The sequence below is a fragment of the Carcharodon carcharias genome, chromosome 13 (assembly GCF_017639515.1).
Source record: "Carcharodon carcharias isolate sCarCar2 chromosome 13, sCarCar2.pri, whole genome shotgun sequence".
NCBI lineage: Eukaryota > Metazoa > Chordata > Chondrichthyes > Lamniformes > Lamnidae > Carcharodon > Carcharodon carcharias.
Genome location: NC_054479.1, coordinates 74,124,264 through 74,141,863, shown reverse-complemented (window position 1 = coordinate 74,141,863; position 17,600 = coordinate 74,124,264). Strand labels below are relative to the sequence as shown.

At 46.1% G+C, this 17,600-nt stretch overlaps 1 protein-coding gene across 1 annotated transcript in view; it reads left to right on the top strand.

Moving 5' to 3' along the window:
- Window positions 1-17,600, top strand: part of LOC121285708 (breakpoint cluster region protein-like) — a 596,997-nt gene that overhangs the window by 89,175 nt on the left and 490,222 nt on the right. The window lies entirely within an intron of this gene.

Below are 17,600 nucleotides of genomic sequence, written 5' to 3'. Positions count from 1 at the left end.
ATTGCTGTTTATGTGACTTTATTTCAATATGAAATGGATTAAGTTGTGACTGCATCTGTTAAAGTATACAGTTGAAAAAAAGGGAATTAGAATATAATATTTGTGCGAAAGCAGGTGTTTTTTTGATACCAAATCAGACTGTGATCTGATTTTTTTTGCGCTATCCATCCGCTCCTTTCAATTAACCCTTAGATCCCCCAATTGCAAATAAGTAGCTCATGTTGGATCCAAAGACTCCAGGCTTGAAATGAATAAGAACTGTCTGAGATGGGAGAAACTTGTGAATTAAATCAAAAATGCTGGAGAGATTATTTGGAATTTGAAGGATTTAGTTCCTCTCAAAGAAGTGTGATAAAATGGTAGCTGCTTGTGCTGAGTGAACAGTGACCTATAAATTTGTTATTTGCTGCTAATTTGTTTATATTAATAATGTTGAACTCACTTCTTCTGAAATTTAAACCTTCAAGTGTGAACTCAGAATTTATTCAAGTGTGGCACAGCACAATTTAGCTGCAGATTTCAAGCTTAAATGAACTCGAATAGTGTGATGTAAATTCAATGTTGTCACTGAATGGCATAAACACACAGGATAGTGCTAGCACACACAAAATAATGGATTACATTACATTGAGAGCGTTTTTTCCAACTTCACCCCTTTCCTGTACTTCTCTCACGAAGATCCAGATCTAGTCCAGGGATATTGAAGACAAATGTACCAACCAGTGGCTGCTCCTACAGTGATCAAGTAACTCAGCATACAAGTGATGATGAGGCAATTACAGAGGAGAAAGGGCATTTAGCACATTTTCTTTCAGCAGATTTTAGAAGTGCGGAAGCTGAGAGCCAGAGTGGAGAGTTAAAAAGAGCTGGAGCTGAGAGGCAGAGCGGAGATTTAAAAAGAACAGGAGCTTGAAAGCAGAGCGGAAAAAAGAGCGGTAGCTGTGAGCAGAGAGGAAACATCATGTCACAGGAAAGCAAATAAGTGATTGGTTGGTGAGAATTTTTCTAATCTAAACTGGGGCATTCATTCAAACCAGAAATTAGGAAACTACAAATTTCAATTGGGATAGGTATAACAGTTAATTAATTAATAAGAGTATTAGCAGAGAGCAGGCTTTGAGGCAGGAATTGAAATTGATTGCTTAAACCATTATTATTGGGACTCTGAAAGAGGGAATTGACATTTTTTAGATCATGGATGGGTAGCTGAGACCTGTTGCTTCTGATTCTTGTGCCATATGGGATCTTCCAGTACACTTCATGTGTCTTGGACCAAATATTGGAACTGTCTCTAGCAGTTTGAGTTTAAGCTCAGGATTTCCAAGTTTGATGGGTAGCTGGAGTCACTGTGAAGCATCATGGAGGATAGGAATTTCCTGGATCATACATTCCAGGAGGCGGTTATCCCACAGGCAGTGAGAGAGTTCATTTAGAAGAGTAGGAAGAAGCAAGTAGTACAAGAATCTTCAGCGTGTGTACCACTCTCAAACTGGCAGTCAGCATTGGAGACTGCTGGGCATGGCGACACCCTGAAGGAATACACTGTAGCCATGGCACCAATGGGGAAGGGACTGCACAAGAGGTAACAGCAAGAATTGCAGTTGTTATAAGAGATTCCATTGCTAGGGGGACAGACAGGCATTTCTGTAATGTCATGAGTCCCACATAGTGTGTTGCTTCCCGGGTGCCAAGGTGAAGGACATCATGAAGAGGGTGTAGCATATTCTGCAGGGGGAAGGGAGTGACGTAAAGTTGTTGTACACATAGCACGTGTGGCATAGAGAGGGCACATATTGAGGCCCTACAGTCAGATTTTCAGGAGCTGGAGAAAGTTTAAAAAGTAGTACCTCTGGATTACTCCCAGTGCTGCCTGCTATCAAGAGTTGAAGTCGGAAAACAGGGAGGATCAATCTGTGGTTTAGAGCATATTTTAAGAGGGGGGGGGGCTTCAGATTCTTAGGGATTTGGGACTAGTTCTGGGGGGCAGGAGGCACCTATTCAAAAGGAAAGGCTTACATCTTAACAGACTTGGGACCAGTGTCCTCACGGGGAGGTTGAGTCAGGTTTAACCTAAATTAGCAGGCAGATGGGCACATCTGCCCATGGAGTAGAAAAGAGGAATAAGGTGTTTGATGTGAGAGTTTTGGATAGTAGTAGAGAAGGATGTAGTGCGATACTTAGACTAAGAAGGACCACAGGGAATGCAAAGGCAGGTTTAGAATTCATGTATGTGAACATACAAGGATGAATAAGGTTTCTGAGGTACAAGTGCAAATAGCTGTGTTGGAATATGATGTATTGCCTGTAATGGAAAGGTGACTTAAAACTGGTGAGGACTGGGTGTTTAATATTCACGGCTACAGATACAGAAGGTAAAAAGGGAGGGAGGATGGTAGTCCTGATTAGGGAACGCATTGAAGTGGTGGAAAGAGTGTATGCTCTTGAAGTGGCAAGGACACGTATAGAAGCCATCAATGAGACGTGGTTGAGGGAGGAGCAGGATTGGCAGCTCAACATTCCGGGATATAGAATCTTCAGGCGAGACAGGGAAGAGGGTAAAAGAGGAGGAGGCATTGCATTATTAGTTAAGGAGTCAGTTACTGCAGTAAGGAAAGATGATATCTTGGAGAGGGCATTGAATGAAGCTTTGTGGATAGAGCTTAGGAATAAAAAAGGAGCAGTTACATTGTTAGGTGTTTACTATTGACCCCCAGATAGTCAGCAGGAAATTGAGGAGCAAATATGTGCACAATTTGTGGAGATGTGTAAAAACAATAGCAATAGGGTAATTATATTAGGTGATTTCAACTTTCCCAACATAATTGGGATAGATGTAGTGTTAAGGGCTTAGATGGAGTGGATTTCTTGAACTGTGTACAGGAGAACTTTTTAGGTTAATATGCAGAGGGTCCAACAAGGACGGCGCAGTGCTGGACCTAATTCTGGGGAATGAAGCCGGACAGGTGGCTGAGGTGGTGGTGGGGGAGCATTTTAGTGATAGCAACCACAACATGGTACAATTTAAGCTTATTATTGACTAAGAAATAGACAAGTTGCAAAAAAATGTTTTGGATTGGGGGAGAGTGGATTTTAGTAAAATAAGGCAGGATCTGGCCAAGGTAGACTGGGAACAGTTACTTGTGGGGAAATCTACAGAGGAGCAGTGGCGGGTGTTCAAAAAGGAAATGGGGAGGGTACAGGCTCAACGTGCCCCCTCTAGGGTGATAGGAAGGAGTAACAAGCCCAGAGAACCATGAATGACCAGAGATATTCAGGATACGATGAGAAGGAAAAGAGAGGCTTTGAGCAGGTACGAGGGAAGCAAATCAACGGAGGCAATAGTGGAGTACAGACAGTGCAGGGTGGAGCTTAAGAAAGCAATTAGGAGAGCAAAGAGCGGATATGAGAAAGCTCTGGCTAGTAAAAGTAGGGAAAATCCCATGATATTCTATAAGTATATCAATGGGAAGAGGATAACCAGGGAAAGAGCAGGGCCCATAAGGGACCAAGGGGGCAATCTATGGGTGGAGCCAGAGGACATTGATAGAGTGTTGAATGAATAATTCACATCCGTCTTCACCCAAGAGAATGAGGATGAAGGTATGGAACTTGAGGAGAGAGACTGCAAGATTCTTGAGTAAATTGATATAGAGAGTAACAAGGTATTGGAGGTGTTGGCAGGCAATCTCCAGGTCTGGATGATTTGTGTCCCAAACTGCTGAGGGAAGCAAGGGAAGAGAATGCAGGGGCTCTGACCCAAATTTTTAATTCCTCTCTAGCCACGGGGGAGGTGCCAGAGGACAGCAAATGTGGTTCCGCTATTTAAGAAGGGTTGTAGAGAAAAGTCAGGAAACTACAGGCCAGTAAGTCTCACGTCAGTAGTAGGGAAACAGTTGGAGAAAATTCTGAAGGAGAAAATCTATCTCCACTTGGAGAGGCAAGGTTTGATCAGGGATAGCCAGCATGGCTTTGTCAGAGGGAGGTCATGCCTAACAAATTTGATTGAATTTTTTGAGGAGGTGACCAGGTGTGTAGATGAGGGTAATGCAGTTGATTTCAGCAAAGCCTTTGACAGGTCCTACGTGGGAGACTTATGAAGAAGGCAAATGCCCATGGGATACAGGATAATTTGATAAGGTGGATTCAAAATTGCCTTAGTTGTAGGTGACAGAGGGCGATGACTGGAGTTTAGTGATTGGAAGCCAGTGTCTAGTGGCGTACCACAGAGATATGTGCTCAGTCCCCTATTATCCGTCATTTATATAAACGACACAGATGACTATTTTGGGGTAGGATTAATAAGTTTGCGGATGACACAAAGATTGGCTGGGTGGTTAACAGTAAGGTTGAGTGTCTTGGCCCACAGGAAGATATAGAAGGGATGGTCAAATGGGCAGATAAGTGGCAGATGGAATTTAACCCTGAAAAGTGTGAGGTGATACACTTTGGAAGGAGTAATTTGACAAGGAAGTATTCAATGAACGGCATGGCACTAGGAAGTTCTGAGGAACAAAGGGACCTTGGCATATGTTTCCATAGATCTCTGAAGGTGGGGGGGCATGTTAGTGGTGTGGTGAAAAAGGTATATGGGACACTTGCCTTTATCAATCAAGGCACAGATTACAAAAGTAGGGAGGTCATGTTGGAGTTGTATAGAACCTTGGTGAGGCCACAGCTGGAGTACTGGGTGCAGTTCTGGTCACCACATTATAGGAAGGATGTGATTGCACTGAAGGGGGTTCAGAGGAGATTCACCAGGATGTTGCCTGGGATGAAACATTTAAGTTATGAAGAGAGGTTGGATAGACTTGGGTTGTTATTGTTGGAGCAGAGAAGACTGAGGAGCGACCTGATCGAGTTGTACAAGATTATGAGGGGCATGGACAGGGTGGATAGGGAGCAGCTGTACCCCTTAATGGAAGGGTCAGTCACGAGGGGACACAAGTTCAAGGTGAGGGGCAGGAGGTTTAGGGGGGATGTGAGGAAAAACTTTTTTTACCCAGAGGGTGGTGATGGTCTGGAATGCGCTGCCTGGTGGAGGCAGGTTGCCTCACATCCTTTAAAAAGTACCTGGATTAGCACTTGGCATGCCATAACATTCAAGACTATGGGCCAAGTGCTGGTAAATGGGATTAGGTAGTTAGGTCAGGTGCTTCTCACATGTCAGTGCAGACTCGATGGGCCAAAGGGCCTCTTCTGCACTGTGTGATTCTGTGACGGAATTAATTGGTCAAAGTTGGTACAGAAGAAAGGTATGATCAGGCTGCTGGGTGTATTTATCGGCCTCCAAATAATGAGGGAGAGATACAAGAAATCATAGAGATGAACTATGGAGTGGTGATATTGAGGGACTTTATCCCAATCAATATTTGGGTAATTAATGTTAGAGTAAAGAGAAAGGAGGGGTAGGAATTTCTGAAATGTATTCTGGAGAACTTCCTTCATATGTATGTTCTCAGCCCAATTAGAAAGTATGTATTTGTATCTGGTGCTGGGGAATGAGGTGGGCAAGTGGGCTGTGTGTCTGTCAGGGAGCAGTTTGGGCAGAGTAATCATTATACAACAAGGTTTAGATTAGTCATGGAGAAGAACAAAGGACAATCTTAAAGTAGGGCTTTTAATTTGAAAGAGGACTAATTTCAATGGGATGAGAGGTGATCTAGCCAGAGTTAGAACCAAAGGCTGAGAAGAAAAACTGAAAGGAAACAATGGGTGATCATTAAGGAGAAGATGTTCCAGGTGCAGGCTGGGTACTGAAACCAGGCTTCTTGGATGACGAAGGAGTTAGGGGATATGATGAAATAAAAAAGTGGGTTTATGATACATGCCAGGTGAATTCTTCAAGTGAGAATTACGGGCTAAATACAATAAATTAAGATGGGAAATGAAGAGGAAAATAAGATTGGCAGACAGAATATGAGAATTGAGTGGCAGTTTGCATAAAAGGTAAAAGGTCTTCTACTGGCTTGTAAATAAATAGTGCATTGTTGTGCCTACTAGGGACAAAGAGAATGATATATGCTTAGGGTTGCAGGGCAAGGCTAGAGTACTTAATGGCTACTTTGTTTAATGCTTACAAAGCACAAGTATGCTGACAAACTATCGCCAGAAGCAGAAAGTGTAAAGGTAAAGAATAAGGTGAAAATTGAAAGGCAGGCTGTTTTGTAAAGACTGGCTATACTTAAGAGTAGATAAATCACCTTGTCCGGATGGCCTGCATCCTCGGTTGCTAAAGAAAGTGTGGGTCGAGATTGGAGCAGTTTTCCTTAATCTTCCGGTTTTCCCTAGATGCGTGGGAAGCACCAGAGGATTGGAGAATGGAAAATGTAACACCATTATTTAAGCAAGTGTTCGGACAGTTTTAGTAACTAGAGGCTGGTCAGTTTAACATCAGTGATGGGTAAGATATTAGAATAATCAAGGAAGAATGAATTAACAGGCATTTTGACAGGTTTGAGTTAATTAGCTATCGCCAGATTTGTAAAAGGCAGAGATCATGCTTGATTAATCTAATTAAATTTTTTGATGAAGTAATGGAGAAGGTTGATGAAGGGAATGCGATGAATGTTGTAAGAATGAATTTTAAGAAAGCATTTGACGAAGTACCACAAAAAGTTGGTGAACAAAATTGAGGCGTAGGAAATGGTTGTTTTTCAGACTGGAGGATGTTTGACAGTGGTGTTATCATCCAAGGATCAGTGCTGAGACCACTGCTTTTTTGATATATATATAATCGACTTGAATATTGGAATATGGAATAGAGTTTCAAAATTCACTGTTGATAGCATACTTGGAAGTGTGGCAAGCAGTGAGGGTGATCTCGCCTGCAACATGAGATAGATAAGCTAGCCCAGTGATCTTCACAATTTTTCAAGCAACGGCCATTTAGCAAAAACCTGCAATGTGAGAGCCACATTGACTACTATATTAGAGGTCATTGCCTGATTCGCTCCTGCTTGCGATAACACAAAGGAAGAAAGGGCATTAATCGAAAAGCAGAATACATTGTTCTTTCTGGGGGAATGCAGGCTTTAAGTGGACTGAATTGGTCATGCCTCAGTGCTAGGGTGAGGGATTTACCTGCAGAATGTGCTTCTCTCTCCCAATGAGCTGGTGGCACACTTCTGTACGTCACATCCTATTGTGATGGCGACTGCCCCTTGAACAATTCCAGTAGCCAGCTGGCACCTCCCTGGGTGGAGGCTGCTGTCAGGATTGGCTCACTCCTGAAGGAACGGGTCAATTTCCTGGATACAAACGGATCTCTCTCTCTCTCTCACACACACTCACTCACTCTCACTCCCATGCTTGCTCTCATTCACTCATTCACGCACACTCACATTCTGCACTCCCCCACACACAGTCTCTCACTCACCCGCACACATACTCTCACTCCTCCACACATACTCTCTCACTTCCCCACACTCACTCTATTACTCACACACGCTCTCCTGCACACACACAGCCTCTCTCAGTCCCACACATGCACTCACTTTCTGTCACTCTCCCTACACATACTCACTCCCCCTACACATACTCACTCCCCTCACTCCTACACACATACACTCGCTCCTACATACCACACACAGCACCACACACACACACACCAAACACACACACTCGCTCCTACATGCACGCACACACTCCTACACACATACATACACACACTCAATCCTATGCATGCATGCACTGACTCACTCACTCCTATGTGCACACTCTCACACACTCACTTGCACGCACACACTCGCATGTGCACACACACACATATGCACACTCTGTCACTTCTACACACTCACTCACACTCACAGCCACTCTTTCCTTTCTGCGGCCCCAGACCTTTCAGCCAGCCTCCCCTTCCTGGGACCCTGGCACTCTGCTACTCGGGTCCTGGTTGGAGGTCTGGAACTGGTTGGGAAGCTGACCAATCAAGGAGACAATGAAATAACAGGCATTTTGACAGATTTCAGTTAATTAGCTATAGCCAGTAAGAGGCAGAGATCATGCTTGACTAATCCTCCACACATACTCTCTCAACCCCCCACACTCAGTCTGTCACTCACACACTCTCCCCTGCACGCACTCACTCTATCAGTCCCACAAACGCATTCACTCTGTCACCCTCTCCACACATACTCAATCCCCTCACTCCTACACACACTCACGCTCCTACACATACCCACACCTATACATACATACACACACACATCCCTAAACACACATGCTCACTCTCTCCAACACAGACTTACTCAGTCCTCCATGCACTCACTCCTGCACACACACACAACTATACATATACACACACATACCTATACATACATACACACACACTTACCTATATGTACACACACACACACGCACCTATACTTACATGTGCACACACACCTATACATACACACATGCAAGCATACACACACATACCCCCATACATACACACATATACATACACACACACACACCCTATATATACACACACACCTATACATATATATATATATATATATACACACACCTATACATATATACAAATACAGACACAACTCTACATACTTAAACACCTCTACATACACACACATGCACACCTATACACACACGCACACCTGTACATACATACATACACACACACCCCATACATACACACACACACACACACCTATACATATACACACACACTCACTCACTCAGACTCACTCCTAAGCACACACACTACTACACACACACTCAGACATACATACATATGTACATACATACATAAACACACACACACACCTATAATTACACACACACACCTATACACACATACACACACCTATATACACACACACACCCCCCCATACATACACACACACTCCCCTATACATACACACATCTATGCATACATCCACACACATCTATGCATACACCCACACACATCTATGCATACACCCACACACATCTATACACGCGCACACCCACATTCCTTCACACACAGACACACTTACATACATACACACCCTCTCACTCTCACACACAAACACACACTTATACTTACATACATACACACACAGACGCACACACACACACCTACACTCTCACACACACCACATACACATACACATATACACATAAAAACACACTCTCGCACACGCACTCCTACACACACGCACACACATAGACCTATACATATACACACACACCTATACACACACGCCTACATACACACCTATACACATACACCTACACACACACACCCAGACTTATGCATGCACATGCACAGACCTATACATACACAAACGCACAGACCTATACATACACAAACGCACAGGCCTATACATACACACACGCACAGACCTATACATACACACACGCACAGACCTATACATACACACACGCACACACATATACATACACACAAGCACACACATATACATAAACACACGCACACACATATACATACACACACGCACACACATATACATACACACACGCACACACATATACATACACACGCACACACATATACATACACACACGCACACACATATACATACACACACGCACACACATATACATACACACACGCACACACATATACATACACAAGTACACACCTATACACACACACACAAACACACACACACGCAGACCTATACGTATGCACACACACACGCACAGACCTATACATACACACACCACCTACACACACCTATACATACCTATGCACACACACACACGCACACTCACGCACACACTGTCATACACACCTATACAGATGCACGTGCGCGCGCGCACACACTCCTATATACTCTCACACACTCACAGGCACTCACACGCACTCACTCTCACAGGCACTCACACACACTCTCTCTCTCACACACACACCAACACAGATGTACTCGCGCGCTCACACACACACATACACACAGACCTATACATTCATACATACACACACACGCACTCTCACACTCACATACGCACACACACTCTTTCACACTCACACTCACATACACCTATACAGATGTGCGTGCGCGCACACACACACACAGACCCATACATATACACACTCTCACACACTTTCTCACACACACACTCACACACCCTATACAGACTCGTGCGCGTACACACACACAGACCTATACATATATACACTCATTCATAATCTCACACTTAGTCACTCTCACTCACACATGTACACACACCACACACACCTATACAGATGCACGCACGTGTGCACACACACACCCCTATACATAGACAGACACACCTATACATACGTACAAACACATGCAAACCTATACATACACATAGACACAGGCACACCTATACATACACACACACCTATACGTATACATATACACTCACTCAGACTCACTCCTAAACACACACACGCACACACTACTACACACACACTCACACTCACACATACATACATATGTACATACTTACATACATACGCACACTCTCATACCTATAATTACACACACACACTTATACATACACGGCACACATACATACACTACACACCTATACATACACACACACACACACACACACACCCCCTATACATACACGCACCTATGCATACACACACACATCTATACACGCACACATACCCCTATACATACACACGCACATAAATACATACACACCCTCTCACTCTCACACATACACACACACACACAGTTATACTTACATACATACACACACACACACACCACATACATATATACACATACACACACACTCTCACACACGCACTCCTACACACATACATACACACACGCACCGACCTCTACATACACACACATACCCCTATACACACACACCTCTACATACATACACACACTCTGACACACACATACCTATATAGATGCGTGCACGCGCGCACACACACACACACAGACCTATACATACATACATACACACACACTCACACTCAAACACACACACACACTCTCACTCTCACACTTTCACATACTCTCACCCACACACACTCACTCTCACACATACTGATATAGATGCGCGCGTGCACGTGCACACACACAGACCTATGCATACACACACTCTCACACTCTCTCACACACACACACACACACACACACACACCTATACAGATGCGCGTGCACGCGCGCGCACACACACCTATACATACATACACAGACACACACTCTCTCTCTCTCTCTCTCTCTCTCTCTCTCTCTCACAAACTCACTCTCACACACACTCTCACACTCACTCTCTCACTGTCTCACACTCTCTCACACAGACACACACCCCCCTAGACAGATGCGCCCACAAACACACAATTCCCAAACTTTCCGTGTTCATGACAACACTTGTCCTTGCCCAACGAGATGCCCTAGATAAGTTACTCTCACTTTCGCGAATTTACCTTTGGCATGGCTTATTAACAGATCAGCTGACTGTAGTTTTTCAAATAGGGTTTCTAGCTGTTTCAAGTGGTATTTCCAGGTGTCACGATATGTCAGTACATATTCAAGATAAATCACGCAGTTAGGAACCCTGGCTACCACTTAGTTCATTAGCAAATGAAAAGTTGCTGGGGCATATTTTAGCCCAAATGGCACCACTCGGCATTGGAAAAGACAGTCTGATGTGACAAAGGGTGATATTCCTTTAGTTCGGGGTGTTAAAGGAACTTGCCAATATCCCTTTAACAGATCTATTTTGGTAAGAAGCATGGCACTGTCAACTCTTCCAAGCGTGGAACTGGGTAGGAATCTGCTTTTGTTACTGCACTGACCTAGCTGTAATCTAGACAGAAGCAGTTCAACCAATCTGGTTTAGGCACTAAACAACAGGGGAACTCCAGCTGCTTTGGCTGAGTTCAATGAGGTGATTTTGCAACATCTGCTGGTTCTTTGCTTTCACCTGAGCCTGGTTCTCTGGCCCTAAGAGATAAGCCAGTCTTGTTGAATGGAAAGGCAAAGCTTACTAAAATACAGTATGAAATATGAAAGTATACTAATTACTCTTTTGAAATATCCTGAGTGTCTCTGTCTCTCTCTCTTTGCCTTACACACACACACCTATACAGATGTGGGCACACAAACGCACACGTGTACAGATGTACGCGCGCACACGCATGCATTCCTGCCACACACAAACATGCACTCCTATCACACACACACACACTCCTACCACATGTATACACACACACTCACACACACACACACACACACACACACACACACACACACACACACACACACAGACACAGACACACTTTCTCTCCCTCTCCTACACACTCTCTCTCACTCACTCATGCACACATGCTTTCTCAGTCACTCACTCCTACAAACACACGCCCTCTCACTCACTCTCGCTCCTACACACACACGTTCTCTCTCTCACTCACACTCCTACACACATGCTCTCTCACTCACTCACGCTCCTAAAGACACACACTCTCTCACTCACTCCCCTACACACACACGCTCTCAAACTCACTCACTCCTCTACACACACACGCTCTCTCACTCACTCACTCTCTCCAACACACACGCTCTCTCACTGACTCGCACTCCTACCTCACAAGCTTTCTCACTCACACACTCCTACACACACATGCCCTCTCACTCACTCTCCTACACACACACTCACTCACACTCTGACACACACACTCACTCACACTCCTACACACACACGCTCTCTCACTCACTCACGCTCCAGCACACACACGCTCTCTCACTCACTCACACTCCTACACACACACGCTCTCTCACTCACTCACACTCCTACACACACATGCTCTCTCGCACACTCACACTGCTACACACACACGCTCTCTCACTCAATCACTCTGCTACACACACACGCTCTCTCACTCACTCACAACCCTACACACACGTGCTCTTTCACTCACTCACACTCCTACCCACACACGCTCTCTCACTCACTCACTCATACTCCTGAACACACATGCTCTCTCACGCACTCACACTCCTACACACACATGCTCTCTCCCTCACTCACGCTCCTACACACACATGCTCTCTCACTCACTCACACTCCTACACACACATGCTGTCTCACTCAATCACTCCGCTACACACACACGCTCTCTCACTCACTCACAATCCTACACACACATGCTCTTTCACTCACTCACTCCTACCCACACACGCGCTTTCACTCACTCACTCATACTCCTGAACACACATGCTCTCTCATTCACTCACACTCCTACACACATATGCTCTCTCTCACTCCCCTCTATACACACGCTCTCTCACTCACTCACTCCTCTACACACACACGCTCTCTCACGCAATCACTTTCCTACACACACGCTCTATCGCTCACTCACACTCCTGCACACGCACATGCTCTCTCACTCACTCCCCTACACACACGCGCTCTCTCACTTACTCACACTCCTACACACACACGCTCTCTCACTCACTCCCCTACACACAAACGCTCACTGACTCACACACACCTACACACACACTCTCTCACTCACTCACACTCCTACACACATGCGCTCTTGCACTCACTCACTCCCCTACACACACGCTTTCGCACTCACTCTCTCCTACACACACGCACTGTCACTCACACACACTCCTACACACACACTCTCTCACTCACACACGCTCTCTCACTCACTCATTCTCCTATACACACACGCTCACTCACTCACTTCTACACATACACACTCTCACTCACTCACTCTCCTACATACATGCTCTCTCACTCACTCACACTCCTACACACACGCTCTCTCACTCACACACACGACTACACATGCACACTCTCTCACTCACACACACTCCTATACACACACGCTCTCTCACTCACACATTCCTACACACAGACGCTCTCTCACTCACTCACTCTCCTACACACATTCTCTCCTACTCACTCCACTACATTCACACGCTCTTTCACTCCCCTACACACACACGCTCTCTCACTCACTCACTCCCCTACACACACACGCTCTCCCACTCTCTCAGACTCCTACCCACACATGCTCTCTCATTCACTCACACTCCTATACACACATGCTCTCTCACTCACTCGCATTCCTACACACACAAGCTCTCTCACTCACTCGCACTCCTAGACACACAGGCTCTCTCACTCACTCACTCCCCTACACTCACACGCTCTTTCACTACCCTACACCCACACGATCTCTCACTCACTCACTCCCCAACACACACATGCTCTCTCACTCACTCACACTCTTAGACACACACTCATTCACAATCCTACACAAACGCTCTCTCACTCACTCACACTCCTGAACACACACTCTCTCTCACTCACTCACATATTCCTACACACACGTGCTCTTTCACTCACTCACACTCCTACCCACACACGCGCTTTCACTCACTCACTCATACTCCTGAACACACATGCTCTCTCATTCACTCACACTCCTACACACACATGCTCTCTCTCACTCCCCTCTATACACACGCTCTCTCACTCACTCACTCCTCTACACACACACGCTCTTTCACTCAATCACTTTCCTACACACACGCTCTATTGCTCACTCACACTCCTACACACACACATGCTCTCTCACTCACTCCCCTACACACACACGTTCTCTCACTCACTCACACTCCTACACACACACGCTCACTCACTCACTCCCCTACACACACACGCTCTCTCACTTATTCACACTCCTACACACACACACGCTCTCTCACTTACACTCCTACACAAACACGCTCTCACACTCACTCCCCTACACACACACACGCTTAATCACTTATTCACACTCCTACACACAACACGCTCTCTCACTTACTCACACTCCTACACAAACACGCTGTCACACTCACTCACCTACACACACACGCTCTCTCACTTATTCACACTCCTACACGCACACATGCTCTCACTTACTCACACTCCTACACAAACACACTCTCACACTCACTCCCCTACACACACATGCTCTCTCACTCATTCCCCTACACACACGCGCTCTCCCACTCACTCACACTCTTACACACACACTCACTCACACTCCTACACACCCATGCTCTCTCACTCACTCACTCCTACACACACGCTCTCGCACTCACTCACACTCCTACACACGCGCTCTCTCACTCACTCTCCTACACACACGCTCTCTCACTCACTCACTCTCATAGACACACATGCTCTCTCACTCACTCACTCCCCTACACTCACACACTCTCTCACTACCGACACTCGTACGTTCTCTCACTCACTCACACCCTGACACTCACACGCTCTCTCACTACACGACACTCACACGTTCTCTCAGTCACTCACTCCCCGACACACACACAGTCTTTCACTCACTCACAATCCTACACACACAAACTCTCTCACTCGCTCACTCTCCTACACACACACACACACTCTCTCACTCAATTACCCTCTTCTACACACACTCACTCACACTCCTACACACACACACACGTTCTCACTCACTGACACACCTACACACCTGCTCTCACTCACTCACTCTCCTACACATACGCTCTCTCACTCACTCACAGTCCTGAACACACACGCTGTATCACTCACTCACACATTCCTACATACACACTTTCTCTCACTCACTCACACTGCTACACACATGTTCTCTCACTCACTCACTCACTCCCCTACACACACATGCTCTCTCACTCACTCACACACTCTTACACACACACTCACTCACACTTCTACACACACATGCTTTCTCACTCACTCCCCTACACTCACACGCTCTCTCACTCACTCACACTCCTAGTCACACACGCTCTCTCACTCACTCACACTCCTAGACACACAGGCTCTCTCACTCACTCACTCCCCTACACTCACACGCTCTTTCACTACCCTACACCCACACGCTCTCTCACTCACTCACTCCCCAACACACACATGCTCTCTCACTCACTCCCACTCTTAGACACACACTCATTCACAATCCTACACAAACGCTCTCTCACTCACTCACACTCCTGAACACACACTCTCTCTCACTCACTCACATATTCCTACACTCACACACTCTCTCACTCACTCACTTCCCTACACACACACACGCTCTCTCACTCACTCACACTCCTAGACACACAGGCTCTCTCACTCACTCACTCCCCTACACTCACATGCTCTTTCACTACCCTACACCCACACGCTCTCTCACTCACTCACTCCCCGACACACACATGCTCCCTCACTTACTCCCCTACACACACACACTCTCCCACTCACTCACACTCCTACACACACGCGCTCTTGCACTCACTCACTCCCCTACACTCACACGCTCTTTCACTACCCTACACCCACACGCTCTCTCACTCACTCACACTCCTGAACACACACTCTCTCTCACTCACTCACATATTCCTACACACACACGTTCTCTCACTCACTCACTCCCCTACACTCACACGCTCTCTCACTCACTCACTTCCCTACACACACACACTCTCTCTCACTCACTCACTGCCCTACCCTCACATGCTCTTTCACTACCCTACACCCACACACTCTCTCACTCACTCACTCCCCGACACACACATGCTCCCTCACTTACTTCCCTACACACACACACTCTCCCACTCACTCTCACTCCTACACACACGCGCTCTTGCACACACTCACTCCCCTACACACATGCTCACTCACACCCCTACACACACATGCTTTCTCACTCACTCTCTCCTACACACACACTCTCTCACTCACACACGCTCTCTCACTCACTCATTCTTCTATACACACACGCTCACTCTCACTTCTACACACACACGCTCTCTCACTCACTCACTCTCCTACATACATGCTCTCTCACTCACTCGCACTCCTACTCACACAAGCTCTCTCACTCACTCACATACCACACACATGCTCACTCACACACGCAACTACACACACACTCTCTCTCACTCACACACACAACTACACACACGCTCTCTCACTCACTCACATTCCTACACACAGACGCTCTCTCACTCACTCACTCTACTACACACGTTCTCTCTCACTCACTCCCCTACACTTTCACGCTCTCTCACTCCCCTACACACACACTCTCTCTCACTCACTCCCATACACACACACACTCTCACTCACTCACTCCCCTATACACACATGCTCTCCCAGTCTCTCAGACTCCTACCCACACATGCTATCTCATTCACTCATACTCCGATACACACATGCTCTATCACTCACTCGCACTCCTACACACACACGCTCTCTCAATCACTCACTCCTCTGCACACACACGCTCTCTCACTCAATCACAGTCCTACACAAACACGCCCTCACACTCACTCCCCTACACACACACGCTCTCTCACTCGCTCCCCTACACACACGCGCTCTCCCACTCACTCACACTCTTACACACACACTCACTCACACTCCTACACACACATGCTCTCTCACTCACTCTCACTCCTACACACACGCTCTCTCACTCACTCTCCTACACACACGCTCTCTCACTCACTCACTCCACTACACACATGCCCTATCACTCACTCACACTCCTACACACACACACTCACTCACTCACTCCTAGACACACATGCTGTCTCACTCACTCACTCCCCTACACTCACACGCTCTCTCACTACCCAACACTCACACGCTCT